A 20505-nucleotide genomic window follows, 5' to 3' on the forward strand; every position below is an offset into this window, starting at 1 on the left:
TAACACGCCGGCAGCGGCGGCGCGCCGACAATGGGATCGAAGAATGAACAGACTGAAAACGACGGACAATGAGCCTCTTGGACGCGCGCGAGACTGTATCATTCGCTCGTTTATGAGCGGCATATTCATTTATCATCCGACCGAGACAGAGTATCTGTATATTTTTCATCGCGCACCCCCATCTTCACACCTCTGTGTCCGAGAAATTTTCATTTCACACGCGCGCGCGCACAATCGTGCCGTACTCATCCCCCGAAACATAGGCGCGCACAAAGAGTTGCGGTACGCGCGCCTTCGTCTCGCGAACGACCGCCAGAAGTCAAATGATTTACAGGCTTTGGCAAGCGTCGCGAGCACAGCGTGATCCAAAGCACGGAATCATTATTGGCTGGTTTACAGCTTCTCATTAATTGCTTGAACGAGTCGGTGCTTATAAGAACGCATTGTATTATAAGTCATTCTTGGCATTGGCAACGTCATCGTCGCCTCATCATCCTGCTCCTTCGTAAGTGAATCGTGGTTGAACGGAAAGCTCACGGTCGAACGTTAAGGGCGGAATATCGGTATAACGCGCTCACGGCTGATCCTTATCTACGCCACCACACGCTCGCAGACCGCGACCGAGCGAGAATTGACTAAGTTATAAATAGGCTGCTAGATATTCGGGATAAGTCGCAATGGCCGTACGACTTTCGTTGCAGTTTCATTTGAGCCGCGTAGCAGGTTCGCGTCTTGAATTTAAATTGCGCGCGGCTCTGCAATCTACTTGACCCAGATTCCACGCCGATTCCAGTCCGCCTCGGGCTTCGCTTATTTAGCAGCCGGTCTGCATTGATTTCTCGAAAACTGAAACTGAAAGTCCGGCGAATCGCGAGGCGAAAGTTTTTTCTCCTTGTTATTCGGGCGGCCGCTTAGAAAGCTGCGATAGGAACGCAAAAGTGAGGCAAAAGGGGAAGACCGGAGAGGCGAAGGTCTCGCTGTCTCCGCTGAAGGCGAAGGCACCAGTCGGCGCGAAGAGAAAAGAAAAGAACAAATGATCGGGTGGAACTCGAGAAATGCAATAATTCAAGAGAGCCGGACGCGAAAGAGAGCGAGCGAGCGAGAAAGGCAGGGATAGCTCTGACACCTTTGCGCTGGCGCACCTGTCCGCAGCACGCACCAGCGGCGGCGGCGGCGGTGGCGGCAATCGCGAGAGAGCAAGGCGCGCAGCTCGTTCGCAGAATCGAGCCGAGGCTCCAGCTCGTCTGGCAAAATCCGCATGATCGAGCGTAGGAGTTGTCGAGGTGCTCTATGCGAGCCACGGCCGTGGGGAGCGATTTAATGAGATTTTCGCCTCTCGCAGTCCGAGCGCGCCTCGGAGTACGAGAGAGAGGGGAATTGCCGCGCGGAATTCGCAGGAATATTAGCCGCGCGAGCGCGTGGCGCGCAGCCATGTCCACCCGACCGAAAAACGACCTCCCGAAAAACACGTTTGCATCTATAATGGGGCGCTTTCTTGAGCGACGCTCGTTCGCCCGCTGATTCGCAGAGCTGCAAGGAGAGAGAGAGAGAGAGAGAGAGAGAGAGAACGATGACCAGCAGCTTGTACAAGCGCCGCGCACACGTGCGCTCGTGCACCACCGAACGTCCATTCGTTCTCAACCAAGTGATTTCTCATTTCCGCGAACGCATTCCAAGAATTTCTCCGGCTGGCCTTTCGCAAAATTAGCATAAGGCAACTTGCCGATCTGTCGGCTAATGACGAGCCAATCGGGAAGCAATTAGAGCGACTCTGTAGGCTGGATTGTTTTCTACGACTGTCACAAGCGTGCTGACGCTAATGACGAGCGATTCTGGTCCGCTCACAATTAAATGCGGTTATGTGCGCTGCTATTACGACATCGCCCCAATATCAGTATTCCAAGGAATTCGAGCTATTTTGATTCGGAGAATCGCGCATTCATTTTGACGTGAAATGATGAATTCAGCGCTTTATCAAGCGTAAAATTTTTCATCGCCGCGCGACGAAACAAAAAAAAAATGGGTGAAAAAGGAGTCTAATCGCGCAGGAGTGCGAGCAGAAAAAAAAGAGAAAAAGAAAAAAACAAAAATCAAAGCTTGAAATGGTTTTCAAGAATGCGAAAGGTCTGCGTGGAGCAAGCGAGCGAGCGAGAGAGAGCGAGAGAGAGAGAGAGCATAAAAGGAGCAAAGCGAGCATGCTTATGTATAGTTGGACAGGCCGAATGTAAAAAATCGTAGGTAATTTAAGAGGCGGCTCGGCGGCGTTGTGCGCTCGCGAGGAAAAAACAATCAGGCAAAGCTCTCGTGCGCAGGTAAATGAATACGTGAGACTAATTTGCGGCACACGTGCTAACGTGCTCGCGCGTTACCAGGCCTCGCTTCGGCGATGTTACGTGCGAGGCATGTGGGCAGCGCTGCGGCGCACTCCTCACGACGAGCAGAGAGTGACGGATGGCCACATCGCATTTCGCGGCCCTCTATCTCGCTCCTCGATTTCTCGCCTCTCAAACTTCTCTCTTTTATGCGAGGACCTCCGTCCCCTTACCTACTCCATATCGCGGGAAATCTTTAATTACAACATTATCGCGGCGCGAGCCGCAAGACCGTTCGTCTTGCCGAAAGCGCGCGCTCGCTGAAAACTCCTGCACCGCGGAGCAACTTTGCGAGGGTATTTGCACGGCCCGCAAAGATTGCATATTCACTGTCATACGCCTCGATGAAATTGAACAAAAGCGCGCTTTTTATCGCGTGCCGCTCTGTCCCGCTCGCTCGCCGCTAATAATGCGAGAGATGGCCGACGTTAGGTAAAAAATTTGATATATGTTGCCAATTAAAGGATTAAACGGCGTGTCTGATCAAAATTCAAACGAATACTCTGTCCGCGGAGGAACCAACTTCTTTGAGCGTGCACGCGGAGAAAAAGGAACGAGGCGAGCGATGACAATTCGACTGCGCGCGAGGTCTGTTTCTTTTTTCAACGGATTAACGCGAATGAGCGAGCGAGCAAGCGGCGCGGATTAAAAGCGAGGACGACGAGCGAATGACGAAAAATTAAAAGGCAAATGGGGAGATCAGGTGGCGAGGGAGAGAGAGAGAGAGATGTACGAGGGTCGGCCTCGCCGGCGCAAAGTTCGGGCCTGTGCGCAGCAATATTTCGCGGCGGTGAGCTCGGACAAAAAGAGACACAATGCAGCGGGGCGAAGGATCGATTCTCCTCGGTTACGTGTGCGTGTGTGTGCGTGTACGCCGCGATGAGAAAAAAACCTGGCCGAGGAGATATGCTGATGGCCCAGAAGAGAACGCCGCCGCTGCATCCTCGACAATGAGCTCTCTCTCTCTCTCTCTCTCTCTCTCTTTCGCTCTCTCATCTGCTCTTTAAGCGGCAGAAAAAACCAAAGAAGAGAGCGAATTGCAAGCGTAAAGCGCGCTCGCAAATCTAATTAATCACTTTTCTTACGTCAACTTCGCGCCAACGTTCTGGCACGCAAAGTTTAAGTACCTCTTCTGACTTTGCTCTTACGTACAACCAGTCTGCGCTATGATCCTGCTTGCGCGCACTTTCCTGACTGTACTGTACATGATTTGCTAATTGGAGTTTCAAGGCAGATCCTCGCATTTCCCTCCGCTCAAACAAGCCATTCAAACGCGCACTCGACCTGTAGAGCTTTTTTTTGGTTGACAATTGCAATTATTTTCAGTAATCACGGTTCAGGTTTAGATCACATTTATATATCGTTAAAATGAACAACTGTACGAGCCCCATGATCATTAATAAAAAACTCATCAATATTTTAATGGGAAAAATATTGTTTTAATGAATGTTTGATAGAGAAAAAAATGAGTTTGAGACGTAGATCATACTATTCCCCTTCGAATGCAGGCAACAATACATGAAATATTATAAGGCACAGATCAAGGGATTTATTAAGTTGATCGTTGATTCGATGAAGAGCTTAAAGAGACGCTTATGTTGCGTGGCGCGTTATTCATCGGGATTGCGGCAGAGCTGAAGCAACAGCAGCAGCCCTAAGCAAACTCATAACTACGCCCAGGGGGCTGCTTGTGACACGTTCATCCCTTGCGCGCATGCAGTTTCCCTTCTTTCCTTTCTTCGAACAATCTGATCGGACCTAGCGCGCGAGATTAGGTTTCGCCATCAAATTTTTTTTTTCCCTTCCAACTTATTGATTTATATAGCGTTATATTGTTTTCCCATGGTTTCAAATTATAAAATATTATTCATCATTTCATTTTGCTGTTATCATTTGAGAAAAATTACTACGGTCAAACTATTCAACATAAATTACACTGTGTGTTGAGTTTTTTGGTTAGGGAAACTGCTAAACGTTTGATTACACATTTGGTAAGTTGTTTTCATTCTATTCAAAGAAGACAACACTTATATTCGACTATATCCAATTCATGATTGCTTTGCTTTCGTTTGCATTGCAATCTTTACATATATGAGCTTGCACCTAAAATTAACATTCACTCATTTTTCACGAATTTCAAACCTCGTTTGATTGTAGCTTTAAGCAGTGGATTCGCGAATTATTCACGCTTTATAAAGTACTTATAATTTTTTTTCATCCAATTTATGAAAAACTGCCTTGAAAGAAAAAATTACAGTGATTTGGAATGTTGAAACTATTTCTATAACTGGATAAGTCATCGCTTAAAATTATATGTCCGGGAAAATAAAATCACGTGTATTCTATGTATATTAACCCGTTGAATCCGAATAGGTATGTCGGTCATTTTTTTAAGGAAGTAGTGTGTTTTATTTAAATTCCAATTATTTACATAAATTATAAACAAATGATTTTTCCGATTCATCGCAACCATTGAATACCATCAGTAAAGACTTTTTATATCACGGTTTTTGATATTATATCATAAATATTGAGCACCAAACAACATTTTACTGGTGAAGATTCTGTATAATTTAACAATAACAATAATAATAATAATAATAATAATAATAATAATAATCATAGTTAACATACACACTACATGTGTTATTGCCAAGTTCATAACAATAGTAATTCAAATTATTATTTGTTCGCGATTGCAATACGTAAAAACTAAATATTAAAGTTATATTTGATTGTTTAAATATACGATAGCTTTAATTTGATTCACTATTTGCATTGAATTTATTCTTATTTTTAAAAGTTTTCTTTTTCTGACAAGAACAAAATACGTAATATTTCCCTTCTATTTTTAACGCAACTTGGAACAAATTTCTGAATTGTCGGTAAGAAGGTGTTTGCTTTCATTGGTACTAATTGATCATTTTGAATATCATTTCTACATAAACAAAGGTTTAATTAATCGATATTTACATCCAAGCAACTAACCTGTTCATGCGTTACAATATAGAAAGCTCGTAGAACGTGAAAAGCTATTGATGCTGAAGTTGGTGGTCATTCACTGATAACGTTGATAACATAAGTGTCAGAGTTTGTTAAACGTATAATAGCCACCATATCTTTTGCAAATATCGTCTAGATAGTTGGTAAATGTTTTCGAAAATTCTACAGCATATAACAATTGAATAAAGTTGTAACTTTTAGTGAAACAAAACATACCATACCTTCTCCCAAATAGCGAAGATATTTCTCTGATTGTGCACATGGGAAGCTTATAATTTTGATTGTAATTTGCCTATTTTCTTTGTGAAAGTTGTTTCACTAAGATGACAGACCGCTATACAATTATTTGACATTTTTTAAGTCCATTTTTATCGCAAATTCATCAATACGTATAAATTTCCTACTTTAATATCATCACCATCTCGCATCCACAATTGTTAACTAATCTAACGTTTGAAAATCAATGATATTTATAGTTAGACGATATTTTGATAGAAATGAATATTACCTGTAACCCGCGTATAAATCAACTAAATTATATAGTATATTGTATTGTTCATCGTTAATGTTTTTTTCAAAAAAAAAAACTGATAAGGTAACGAGGCGTCCGTAAGCGCGGAAACTGCGTTGGTTTTGTGCCGTGCGCTCAGTGCTCGCACGTCGCGGCCGTAACCGTACGTACTCGTAATAAGCACTGAGCAAGTACCATTTTTCACCGGCAATGACTTTAACTTATAGAGTAGTTACTCAATTTTGAATTACATCAGGTTAACGGGTAAGTTTTGAAGAATAAGTAGGCTCTTTATTTTTCGAAAATTGTTCGGTAGTTAAGATACCAATTAACGTTCAAATTTAGCGAAAAACGTTAACTTCTCGACTTTCAAAAATTCATAAATCTCGAAATTGTTTAAAAAATCTTGTTTTAATCGAAAAACAATTTATTTGAAAATTTATCTAAACAATCGTAGGACGGAACGTATCGTTTTTTCGAAAAAGAGACCGACAGAAAAGAATTTCCTTGGATATATTTGAAACAGCGAGCTAGACGGCGCCCAGTCCATGTTATTTATGTTTAATCTAATATTGGCGTTCGCAACTAATCGCGTCTGCACATTGAAAAGACAACTGGTAAGAAATAAATAATTCGAGTGACAAGCAGGTATGCACTGACAGAGTTAAGTGGTTAATTTTGACAGTCTGTCAGTGCGAGGTGCACATGGATGTAGGTTAGACGTAAGCAGCACGCAAAGAAGAATGAGAATCGCGATGCGATGCGTGATTATAATACATACATATATCCCGTACGGAGAGAGGGAGCGAGAGCGTGGTTGCGCGTCGGGTGGTCGCTGCGGCGGCGCTTGCGCTGGAGAGAGATCGCGACGGATAGACGGGACCCGCGGGCAAAAAGCTCCGGTAGGCAGAGCCATCGGTCGATCCCGCGTATTAACGATCTCATCAATAAGGTACTGCATATTCGCGCCCCGCAAGAAATCCGCCAATTTGTTTGCCGGCTCCTCTCTCTCTCTCTCTCTCTCTCTCTCTCTCTCTCTCTCTCTCTCTCTCCCGCTCTGCCGCAGCCCGTAAGAGAGCACGATCTCGCTGGAAAAAGTTGCGAGCGAGCACCGCACACGCAGCAATTTTTTTCGTTCTCGCCGTCTATCCGCCGGCGTGACACGCGAGCTATATATTACTTGTGCATCGCTCCTCTCTCGAGGGCGGTCCATTTATTTTTCCTCATTAATTTCGGCATAAATGTGTCCATGCTTAAGAGAGAGAGAGAGAGAGAGAGAGAGAGAGAGAGAGAGAGAGAGTGAGAGAGACGCAGGGCTCGACCAAATAAACGATCGAACGAAAAGCGACGAAAGCCAGAGACCGCAGCATTCCTCTGGTGCTCCACACGGTAGCCAGACAACTTGGGTAAATAAACGGCCGAGCATTGACTCGCGAGGCTACGCTGATCGGTTAAGCGTCGGACTGCGGAAAAAAGCTGTCGGCTTACGTCAGACATTGTTATAATGTCGCGACTGCTCTCTTTCCAGCCGTATTTGTTGCTTCGATTAGCGAGGTGCACGAGAGCAAAATTAGAAGGCTTAGGCGGAATTTACTACTGGAAACTGGATCCACTTGGCACGAAGGAGTTTGCTCGTAAAACTAGCAGCTTCTCGTTTGGCTGCGTTGCGCGAGTGACGAAGAAGGGCTATATACGTATACACGTATGCAGGTATAGGCGCGCGTGTAGGCAGATAGGCTGAGAGAGAGAGAGAGAGAGCCAGCCGGGGCAGCTACCGTGCGCCCATACATATTACATGGCCCGTCTCGGAGACATATTTATTGGCATCTCTGCACGTACACGTGGCTCCTCCGCAAGAGCAGCTAAAACACAGCTACCCGGCCTCACGTACAAACTGTAGAAACGGTGCGCAAACGCATAAGCTCGCTCGCGTGGACCGCACTCTATACTTGTCTGCCTGTCTCCTCTTGAATAAGGTATTTCGCGTGTTCGCAGCCAGCTTTTTTCCGACATTTGCCAGGCGCATTATACACCAGCTACTTGCTGCGCCGATGATCGATGCCCAAATTATTATATGCCACAATCCGCTCGCAACGGGCTTTTTCTCCCCTATACGCTCCGTTTCTCTTCGATTTCACTCGTCTCTTCTTCTCTCCTGCGATCTCATCTCTTTCAGTCTCATTTATAATTACGTGACTCGATTACTTCTTGTGCACTTCTGGCTCGCTCTTTTCTTCGCCAGCCTCCACTTGCGCCTTGTATCAATCTCACCAGTTATCTCATTTCTTCTACTTTATTGCATTTTTTTCCAATACTGCATTCTTTCCTTAGTTTCTTGCGCTCATTGCATTTTCCGATTAGAATTGACATATAATTGAATTCTTAAACAATTCAGAAAAGGTGTTTAGCCACCATTTATTGAGCAGCGCTCAATGCCAGGACCCTCACTAATGTTCAACATTTTAAATAGCAAATAAATGTTTTTTAGTAGGCTAAACTATTTTATATAGTATACCACGTGACTACGGATGTGGCTTGTATAACTAACTTTAGTTATTTAATATTCTACAAATTACAAGTACAATTACAAATATTGATGAATAAAAATTTGGTTTTTTTACATATAAAAAGATGATTGTGGATTTGTCATTTTTATTCAAATTACTTACTGATGCATCCGCTAGGAACCTAATGCAACTATTTTTGCAAGCAGAGAAAAATCTCCTAATTCATATAATAAGATAGATGAAATGAGTATCTAATCATAATGAACGATTTGTAGATAAAATTATATAATCTGTAGGAAATATTTTATTTGGTTTTTAATATACAAGTAGTTAAGCTAGTATCAACCAGCTTACGACCAGTGGACAAAACAGGAATTTTTTTTGGATTGTAGGAATTGGTAAAAGCAAAAAATATACATAGAAAACTGAAACATATAAACTTCTTCAACGAAATTTGATAATTAGTAAGAATCTTTGAAAATCTTAGTAAGGAATAATGGTAATAAATATACTTACGTTATTTATTTCAGAAGCTATTACATGTTATTTAATTTTTTTAGTTTTAGTTCAACATTTTTATATTACAATATAAAACATTTAGTTATTTGATTAACGTATTGAATATGTTGATAGCGGTAATATAATATGCTTTTATACATTGTTTTGTTGATCTTGAATCTGAATACTTTTGAATTGTTTTGTTATTAGAATTATTGTATTTTGTACACATTTCATCAGTATGGCAGCACAAGGATTTTAGTGAATAAATTTTATCCAAACACAGTGATAATTTTTAGTTATAAATTTCTTTTTTACTAATTATTTCAGAAGTTTGTTTTATAAATTTTGTTTATGGTATTGATATCTTATAAAAAATTGAGGCTTGAGATTGAATATTTTATATATCTACAAATTAAAATATGGTCAAAAAATGATATTATTGCTTAGTAGTTGGAAGATGTAAAGCTTAGTCTCGAAATATCTTTAAACGTAAAGAGCAGCTGAAAGAAAATGTCCAGTTTGGCTTGCGTAAACATATGAATAACTTACCGTTGTACTTTGACTAATAGAACATGGAGCAAAGAGGATGACCAAACAGATTATTAAAGACAAGCGTTTAGTTAATACAATAGAAGCACGGAAGCTTGCAGGGAGTGAAGTCAGCTGAAAGGGAGGTCGCAGGTCAGGCCAGAGTCGGGCGGCTACCGACGCGTTTTCGTGCGATAGTTAAAACAAGTCTAGTGGAGAAGCTGGCAGCAGGAGCCAGGCCAGGTTAGATAAGCTTGGCTTGGCGGCTCGTCGCGAGAGACAAAACGCACCAACAAGCAACAACAATTTGACGTTGGCATGGGTGTATACCTATAGTGGCGGAGCGAGCGAGAGAGAGAGAGAGAGAAAGCGGACCGAAGAGAGCGACTCTGCCGAGGACAGCACGTCGCCGCCCCCGCGATTACAGACGAGAACGAGGAGATCGCTCCTGCGACGGGGACACGCGACCATCCCCGCGAGCGTCTCTGCCCGTGACAGCTTCAGCCACCCACCCATTCCATCCCGTCTCTCTCTCTCTCTCTCTCTACCTATACCATGCCACCTCTGCTGCTTTACTGGCTGCTTTGCCTGCTAGTTCCCGTACTCTGGAGGCGCAGGCTCTACTTCGACGCATTCTACAGCAGTACGCGAGCAAGGCAGACCGACACTTTGACGGCGATCGATATACGCATATGTGCGTGCACTACTCCTTCCTGCTCGGCTGACACCTGTTATACGTTTTTTTTTTCGTTCGATCGTTGCGCACTTTTGGCATAAGTCATCGTCGGGTCGACTTGACGCGCGTCTTCATTACTCAACAGCCGGCATTTCGATATTATTGCTCGCTCTCTCTCTCTCTCCTTCTCGCCAGCCGGATCCGCGTATGTACGTAAGTAATTGCCGCGCAAGATGAATGGAGCGCACTTACTTGCACTCGCTCGGCGGAATTAAAAGGCCGCGAGCGCGCGCGTGCGCGCGCGGCCGTCATTAATCGTCCGGGCGCGCTCGCTCTGCTTCCTCGACTCGCGCGCGGCACTCTATGGAGGCTGGCATAATCGCATAGCGCGCTCGCGAAACAGAGAGACAAGCTACTGAAATTGAAGGAGGCGCGAGGAGGCCGATTCCGAAGGAACTGGCTTTTTCCAAGATGCATTGCGCGCGCGCGCGCGCGGCCCGCGAGAGAGCTACCATTTCTCGGGCGGTGATTGGCTCGGCGGGGGGTGGACGCAGCTCTCGGCCGCCGTCGCATTAACATTCCGGCCTGTTTTTCTTGCTCGCCTCTTTGCCCGTGATAGATTGTACGCGGGGCCGTTCCGTATTCGCACGCGTTGCGCCCTCTCGCCGAGCGCCCACATATTGTTGCAATCGTCTGTGATTCTCTCTTTGCTTATCTAACCGCGGCTGCTTGCACTTCTCACCGATTGCGCTCGCTACTCCCTCCCTCGCATTTCCACGGGCCTCGCAATGGCCTCTTCGAATTCATGCCAAGGCAAAGCTCAATGATCATCCGCGCTTCGGTACGCTACTCGGCAATTATAATAAGCCTGCCAGTTCGTTTCACTTATATCAAATTTTCACCTCTAGCTGCAAACGTCGTATCTGTTGCCGTAGCGTAGACTCGTCTTTTCTAACTCTCGACCGCTCAAAATGCGACTTTTTGTATTTGCCAACTTCAAATTATTGCACGATAGCGATAGCGCGTGCTCGGCGGAATTCCAACGAACACGTGACATTTTGAACTTAATGTCGTTCGAGGACAGTAAACATGGAACGACATGAGAACGATGGAAACCGTTGTCCTTAACAACTTTATTTCAAGAATTCTGTGGGATAATCATTACTTACCTTTAGTCGACTTCAAAAAGAAAGAGGTTCTGAGGAGGCGACCTGAATTTTTTCTTTCAAGAATGTTGGCGCATATCTCGCTCCAATTTCGCTTCGAGACGGTTCCATTTCATCATTGACTTTATCCAAACACATCTTTGCGAATAATTGCAAAAAATAAATTTAAGATTGACTTTTTCTTTTTAATTCTTACTCTCTTAACCAAAAGAACGTGGTTTCGATCGCAATTTCATTCCCGGAAGAGCTTTTCACGCGGACTGCTGAGCTAACTCATACTTCGGTTGGCTCTGCGATTTTATGACTCGCGCGTGCAGATATCGTCAGCTGCAACACTCCGTACCTTTAACCCCAGACTGAGCTCAATCTCGTAATTGTACATATTATAACGCTAGAACAATATGTGATTTTATTAGAGTACCGAATTCAATATTAAATTAGGAAAACTTTAGCTTTTTGAAGGGTAATTTTTGTAAGCAGTATGAATAGTAGATCGTACATGTTTTCGTATATGCAACTCCTACAAAGCTCGACGTTAGGTATCTGTTATCTTAATTTTTAATTTCGTCTTTTTACTGAAAAAGAGTGTGCTGTATACAATGCTCAAGAAAAAATAATAACTATAAAAAATTAGATGAATATCCATGTATCCACGTGTTCGTCTGAATCTGCTCATTTTTGGTTCCGAAGAATCCGTATATTTGCCGAGGAATCAGCGCTCGTTATTGCAACCAATAATCTGCACAAGCGGTTGTTGACTCTTACGGTACGGGCAAGCATTAAATAGATATGATCACAGCTCACATAGCTAAGAATATCTGGATTATGGAAATATTGATTAAACAAGAATGTCATTGATTCAATTTAATTTAATCAGTATTATTTGACATACTTTTGCAATCTCACCATTCCATGGCACATCCTAATGCCAAGTTTCTCCTAAAAATACAGCTAATGCTTCCCGCTGCGTCGAGCACATCGTGCTTTGTCTTCGTAATACTTTCCGAACCACCAACTTCGCTATCTAAATGCGATTGTCTAAAGACCTGAGTGAAAACGTAATCAGATGGATCAAGCGCGATCGTGATGAAATTTGCTTGGAAGCACATAGCGCTGCGCAAATGTCTATAGAAGTCTATGGATGGAATGGGTGGATGCCCATAGTGCCGAAGTTTATCCATCAATATTCCTGCGCAAATAGGCCAGTCTTCTGCCCTCAGTGCGTAGTTCGCCCTAGTTCCCTTTGAGTGAACTTTCAAGTTGTAGTTCCATTTGTATATAGGTATTTTCAAGAAAGGATCCAAATAATACCACTTTTTAGAGCAGATTGAGTACGAGATAAGGGTCGAGTTAGAAAGTGGGTTGATCGAAAATAATGGTATAATGGTCTACACAATAAACTGATATTAAAAAAAGTGAGATAAAATAATGAAGCTGAAGTAATACTTAATTAACTAAACGTAACTAATAAACGAATATGTTTCGCAGGCTATCTTGGGGTACAGGACCCGTGGAGAAATTAAGAGTCATAACTGTCTTCTCTCCATTTTTATATACATGTCTTGGAGCAAGGTTTACAAGAGAAGCACATTGTTGATTTGCAACTTTGACAACGAGCGGCCGGAGCGATCGTGAATGGCAATTATGCGCTCTGTTTTGCGCCGAAAACCTTTAAGGTTACACGAAAAGTTAGCGAATAAGACGATGACGGTAGGTTAAAGCTGCAGTGGTCGGGCCGTTAAAGTGTGCGTGCAAAGCGAATGCTCGAGCGAGCACACAGTCTCGTGCACGATCGGGCGGCGCACGAATGGAAGCTCGCGCGCGGCGAAACGGAGCGAGTGTCCGCTACTCGTGCTGCGCTTGCCGGCGCCGACGCTTGTAACAGCGACTTGTTCGAAATTAGTAACTCGTTGGAATCGCAAATTCGAGCTTCTCGGCCCAGGCAACCAGCGTAGCGCTTGCCTGCGTTCATTGCTTCCATTCTTGACGTCGATTGGCCTGGATAATGGGATGATTCATCCTGGCCTCGCGGCAGATTATTTTTAGCGGCAGCTGTACGAGTACAAGCTCCGAGGCTGCGCTGCCGAGAAATATATGGGACTTTATTGTTGCGACGAAGTCGCGTGAAATGCGTGTGTACAGAAGAGCCACGCTTGGCCCCGCTGTCGGCTTGTTATTCCCGAAGAAACTTTTAAATAAAATACTCTGTTCAGCGTGTTAGTCATTTACGAACAGCTTTGATAAACGATCTCCGAACGAAAGCTGAATAATAAGACTGGTAGACTACAAAATTAAACTTTCAACGCGATACAGACGTTAGCTAATCGGCTGATCAATAGCAGGAAATTTACAACAACAAAATTGAGAAATTGAGTCTGAGTCAGATGCAGAGTCGGAACAACAATGCTAATTCTGATAAGTGGTTTAGAAATCGGGGAAAGTCTAGAGAGACAAACAGCACGCCTACTGGTAAAGGAAACTCGAAAAAGGGAGAGGGGTTGGTAGAGTAGAGCAGTCGGTTGTAAGCAGGCGCGCGCATGTAGAATAACGACGTTCCCAATCAAAGGACTCGTGGCAAGACTCGCGGGCTTCCTTAGATCAATGTCCGAGTGGCAACCCGTCAACGAGATAATTAAAGCGCGCTCTCTTTGCTCGTCTGACGCCAGGTTTTACAAAATATACAATTAGTCTTATCTGCAATCGCGCAATAGGGTTTAATAACTCCATCGGTCGGCGTTTTCTGGATATATATCCGCGAGAAGGAGAAACGAGAGAGAGAGAGAGAGAGAGAGAGAGCACTGATATGCGAGGCAGAGTCGTGAGCGCTTTTAATTGCGATTCCGGCTGCGCAGCGTGAGCTTGGCTGGGTGTCTGCAGAAGCACCGAGAGAAAACACGATGGCGTCGGCAGAGCGGGAGAGAGAAAGAATTTTAATTGGCATGCTACAGCAGCAGCCAGGGCGATGCAGCGGAGAGGTGGTGCCGCGTTCGCTATCCGCGCTGTAGCTTAGATCGAGCGGGAGAGGGAGGAAGCAACGCGCGGCCGAGGAGGTGGAGAGCTGCAAGAGCCAACTACTACAGCCGACAAGTTGGTAGCCAATGGGATCATATATCAAGTAGCGCGGTGGCGGCGGCGGCGGCGGCGGCACTCGGCACCTACGCGGCGATCGCGCGCGCGCCCGCGAGGAAAATGGCGAGCGCCACGCGAGATCGGCCGCGGCGATCGCCGCGCAAAGCTGCCCGGGCGTAGCCGCCGATTCATGCTAATTCCGACCCATTTCCCCGGGGCCGAAGCTCGCCGGTCGAGCCAGCTGCGCGCGCTCTCGCGCCGCATCGACCGGGCCCCGGGGCTTATCTTGGCCCCGTTACGTCAATCCCTCGCACGGCCGGGGCGCGCCAATTACGCGCGCCACGCTTCCGACTCGCGATCTCCTTGCCGACAGGCCGCACTCTCGGCCCGGTCCGCCATGCTAATTAGGCCGCGAGCCGTCGCGAATCACTTTTCACGCGCAACCCTCCCCTCGCGATAAATCAATTGACTCGCGCTGCAGCCGCGTTATGCGTTTTTTCCGCTCCGGGCACGGCTTTAATTTAACGCGCATTATGCTTTTTATCGGCGATCAAATTGATCGCTCGCGGTTGCACGCCGCGTGGATTAGCGCGACGCGCGAACAATTTGCCAGTTCGGCCGGCGGAGAAGGACGCGCGGGAGCGCTGGAGTTGCGCGCAGAAATAAGCGAGTGCCGGAGCTGCCGGGGAGACAGGCCGCGCGCGCCAAAGCCGGCACAATAAGCATCAAGCGAAATAAATCAGGCGGCCGGCTAAACAAGCACGGCGAATAAAAAGCTCGGTGGAAGCAGCCCGGCATTTTCACGCACAACGAAGGAGGCTAGGAACGCCCGAGATGGTGAGATTAGCGCGGCGCGGCAGCGGCAGCGGCAGCGTCGTACGTGCGCAGGCCAGGAGGAGAGGAGGGCGCCGGGAGACCTCCTCGGCAGCACTTTATCTGGCAGTGCTATCTGCGGTGCGCCGGCGAGCCGAACGCGCGTGTACACCTAGAGCAGCGCACGTGCAGCCGTGTGCAGTCCGAGATAGGAGCCGAGTGCAGAGCGTGCAGCGTGTAATTAGGATAGCTGCTGCTATACTCGACAAGTTGGCTCCCGAGAGAAGGGAAAAGCAGCGTGCGTTATGCCGCGCCAGCTCGCCGGCACTTGATATCCGTCAAGCTGTCCGTCGGGAACAAAGACGCCGAGCAGTTTTCACCAGGCCTGGCTGCATCCACCTGCGCTCGCTTTCTCGCTCGCGTATTGTAACCAAAGCCTCTTTGCATACGAACTGCCGACGGCACCGGCAATTGCCACTACGCTTGCCCTCCCCTCCGGTCTCCTCCGAACGTCTCTGCTCCCTCGATTTTTCGCGCGATTCGTCTTGTAACACTGCCGCCCGAAGCGCGCAAGCGGATCAGCGTACACTCCTCGATCGTTCTCGCTCCACCCTCTTTTCCCGCCACGCTATCATTTGCGAACGCTTGCTGCTCGTCTATGCCGGTACTCTCCATTCGCGTCTCGCGACGCCCAATAATTACGACGGATGGGAAAACAGGAAAAACGTGCTTGCGGCTCTTAACGATGTCTCGAACCTCGTTGGATCTCATTGTCTGGACTGTTGGACAAGCCACAGTGTTTATACATTTTTTTTCGCGGACTCGTGCAGGATTGCTTCGATCAGAGCTATGACGTGTAACCGGTTCGAGTATTTTACTGATCGAGAACGGTGGAAAATGCATATCGTGCGAGCCAATGTGAAACGACAGAAAAATAGGCGTCGTATGCCGGGTTGATTATTTTTGGTGTTTGTGCGGTGTGCAGGCTGCGATACAGACAATGTGAGAAGATGCAAAGGGCTGCGATTAAAAATATGACGAGCATTCGTTTCCCCAGTCATAAAATCATTAGCATAAGAATTCCTCTACCTGCGATTCTCCTTCTCCTCTGCTCGCTCGTTTACTTCTTTGTTGTTCCCGTTGCTGCGGCCGCGTGCGCTCGCGCTCTGCTGCTCGCATATTTCGTGCTCTCGCCGTATCTCGTGCAAGCGCGCGCTGCTCTCTCTCTCTCTCTCGGCTCTGATTTATAAACATATAATGTGACGAGGGAGTGGTCGCTCGCTACCACATAATGATAGGCCAACGTTAATTACGTTTGCGTTGCTTATGATCGACCACTAGCAGCACCACCCCCCAAGGGACGCCGCCGCGTCGCTCGTTCCAATATATACCATGAGAAAAAAAGAGCGTGCGAATGCGATTCGCCGCTATGAATCATCCGAGGCGCTTCGACCTCGTGCTCCGAATTGCTCTCTCTCTCTCTCTCTCTCTTCAGTTCAGTTTTTTTATTTATTTCTTTTTGGAGCGCGTCTTTGTCCGGAGCTCGTACGAGCCTTCGACACGAGCATCGGCGAACAATATGCCCAGTAATTTCGGAAAAATATTTGTTTGCCGTAGCTGACTTTTACGCTCCTCTCTTCATCCGCGTCTCTTCCCTTCTTCGCGCGGCGGTCCTCCTCGGCTTGCTTGGACTTTGCTACTTTTTCTCTTCGCGGATGCTCGCTCCGTCTCCCTTTTTAGCTCTTGCTGCGATGTATATACGACGAGTTGAAATATCATGTTGGCTCTTCCCAATATGTTAATCGTAGCATTAGCATAATACCATGATTTTTCAAGGATCATTTGGAAACGCAAATAAATAATTTATAATATTGCGCCCTAGTGGCGCGACTCGCCGCCGCTGCCTGGAATCTCCACCTTGTAACCCATTTACGCACGCACGCGTCGACTCTCTCTTCCTCTCTCCTCCTCTCCTTCCGTTCCAACGCTGCGATTAATAGGAGATCTTATCTTGTCAAAATTAATTTTTTTCGGGGATAGCTCGGCCGAACTCCAGCTCGAATGCTCGTCCGCTTATAAAAAGATGCATCGATGCTTATCGTTTGTAGTCATTAGTAATATTCTATGCCAAGGATCACAGATAAACACGACAAATCTCCACAAATGAATTGAACAAAATTGGATTTACTACATTTATAACAGTATGCGTTTTGTTTGTCACGTGAACATATCATGAATATGTTTATCAATGGGTAGGATAAAATTCGAATCGCCAATTTTTCTTATGTAATACTTTCAGGATATTTTACAGCTCCGAAACGTACGATGAATAAATGTTTTTATGCTACCAATGGGCATAATTATCTTTTACATCTTACTCACTATCGTAAAAGTTCCCGGAAGGGAACCAACAAATAATGTTAGAACAAAGTGGTGAAAAAGTGCAATAAAGTGCATAAAGCGCTTTATTTATTTTTTTAGGACACTAAATGACGGAACAACTTTTGATAATTATAAATCTTGCAAATAACGCTAACCTGTGAAAAATAGCTCTCGAAATCCATAAAAATCAATGTGAGTGAAAACGTTTTGGATTTAAATTCAAGCGACAAATGAGAACATATTGCTGGATTGCATTCCACGACTCTCGGCCTCCTCAGCAGCATTCGATTATACGTATTACCCCGTGACGATCCTCTTCGCCTTTCTTTTGTGCATTACTTTTAAATATATATAGAAAACGTTGTTTGTTCATTTGCGATTTCCCTCGTTCGATGACAGTATGAATTGTGACATAAGCAATTTTCCTATATTTTGGTTGCCAACTTGGTCATTATCCTCGATTTTCAGTAATGAACACTTATGTGCAGATTAGCTTGATAGTCTGTAAGGCTAGCAAATGAACAATACTTTATCTGTTTAGATATTGCCCTAGAACCATAACGGGCGCCTACTATATTTCTTTTGATGATAAGGGGATTTCCACTGTCACTTTGCGATCTAGTCATGTATTATACATATAGATGCTTTGTATATAACAAAAAATAAATGATGAACATGATCCAACGAAATAAAAGACTTATAGCATTAGTGCACGCCAATTTCTCAGGAATTCATGAAAATCTAGAAATAATTTGCCTATGACTCGTAACACTCCATTCAACTAATATGGTAGTTTAAAAAGAAATCTCATTCGGTGTATCGCACGCAATAGTCAGTTACACGTTTCCATCCAATCTTCCCTGCTTTAATTATAAAGTATTATAAAGAACTACTTGAGAAAAATGACTAAATGCAACTCATTAACTTACTTTGGCAATAGCAGTTACTACGCCTAAAATTGTTCCTCAAATTATTCTCTTCAGTCCAATGGTTGTAAGGTATCCGTGTTTCAGATCAACTGATAACCTACAAATGTTTGTAGAGTGCATTGGAATGATGTATTAAGCAACCATCTAAACGTGCAGCCGTTTAAACATGCCAACGAGAAATCATTAAAGTGCTTAAAGAAATGTATATAACCTTAGTATTGTACTTAATTCCATATAAAAACTAAAAAGGAAATTATTTTTCTTGTGCATTTTTTAAATTTTGAGCTTCGATATGAATTTTTTTCTTCTGCCAGGCTGAATGTTTAATTATCAAGTTATATAGGTACGATTTAAAGAGTAAAATAAAACATATATTTAAATACACAATAAATTAAACTAGTTCAAGCTAATATTCGCAATGACATATCGAAAACTTGAACGCAAATGCAAATTCACAAATGCAAATCGTTAATCGATAATTATTCTTTGTTCCAGTAGCAGTGTTTCCAATCTGGATTCATTCGCTGTAAAGACACTATTGATAAAATAGACGATAATTCTAAAACAGTTTTAGTGCCCGATATAGTTATGTGAAGAATAAATAACTCTTAAATATAACGAAATAAAAAGTAGAAAGACAGAACTATCGATTCAATGATCGCAATGATTGCCAATTAAATTTACAATAGCCAATCCACGATTGTCAGAAATTAGCTTTAATGAATTTCTATAGTTTGAAAATTAATATTTCAGATTGACGAAATTTTAGAAGAATACGTAATCTATCCGAGGTCAATAAATTGTGTATACTTCAAAAACAGACTACTGCCATTAATTGTAAGGTATATTCACTGAATTGTAAAATATATATTCGTTTTGACCGTTATTTTAGATTTGTTTGTTTTTTAGGAAAATGACAATTGTAAGGGAAACCAAGGAGATGATTTGTGATAAATCAAGATTTTGAAAAATTGAAAAAACTGTTTGCTTCAACACTAAAATCTACCTAATAAAATGAGTTTGTTCAAAGTCTCTTATCTATACAACAGCTGTAATGTCTTCTCTGTCTATCTTTCTAATGTATCTTTCTGGCTGTCTGACAATTTTTCTATTTCTTTGTTTGTCCCTCACTATGGTTCATACTTTTTTCGCACATCTCTGCAACCCTCCGGCTCTTTTTCACTCTATTTCTCTCTTACTTGTTGTCTGTTGATTCGTTTTTGCCCTCACTCGCGTTGGTTGGCTCGCGAGGCGTCTTCGACTGTAATACTGAACGTCAGCTCGTAAGAAAGATCGATAAGTTTGAAAAAAGACGAGTAGAGTTGAGGACAAGGGGAGATGATGCACGCAGCGAAAAAGGACCATGATTTCGTGCGATGTTGGCTCGCGGTCGCGATAAAAGTAAGAACATTTATCGGGAGTTTTTTATTTTTGAACCCGAGCTACCTTCGCCTTCTCTCGGACTATGCGGACTTCTCGGCGAGAAGATCGAATAAGAAATATACGAGAAAGATTGTTACAATTGTGCACTGCACAGAAGATAGATGGTATCTTGTAAAGTTGTGGTGCTTTACTGGCTGCCGTAAATAATAGAAGTGTGTTAGATCGATCCCTCTGATAATGAGTTATATATTCGACGAATAGTTGGTTATTCGAATATCTCTTTTGGTCGACAAATTCGCAAATGCAGGAATTAAAGAGATAGCGTGAAAAGTGAGAAATGAATTTGTCGAGGAGGGAACTGCGAGATAAAGAGAGAGAAAGAGAGAGAGAGAGAGAAAATAAAGAAAGAACGATGGTCCGCTGCGGCGGGCGCGTGGAGATGAGTTTGCCGTATGTGTTTGTGTTAGTGAGGGTCGAGGGCGCAAAGTAAAGGGGCAGCTAGCTAGCTTAGATCTGACAGAGACGCAGGATCAGTCGTCGAATCAGGGAATCCAGAGAGGCGAGCGCGTGGCACAATCTCGACTGATCTCGTCAGGGGCGTGTCATTCCTGCCCCTTCCTCGAAAATGCCACTACTACCATAACACAATCATTCTTCTCTCTCTC

This window comes from Phymastichus coffea, unplaced genomic scaffold (genome assembly GCF_024137745.1).
Source record: "Phymastichus coffea isolate CEN01 unplaced genomic scaffold, Cenicafe_Pcof_1.1 PCOF00076, whole genome shotgun sequence".
Classification (NCBI taxonomy): Eukaryota; Metazoa; Arthropoda; class Insecta; order Hymenoptera; family Eulophidae; genus Phymastichus; species Phymastichus coffea.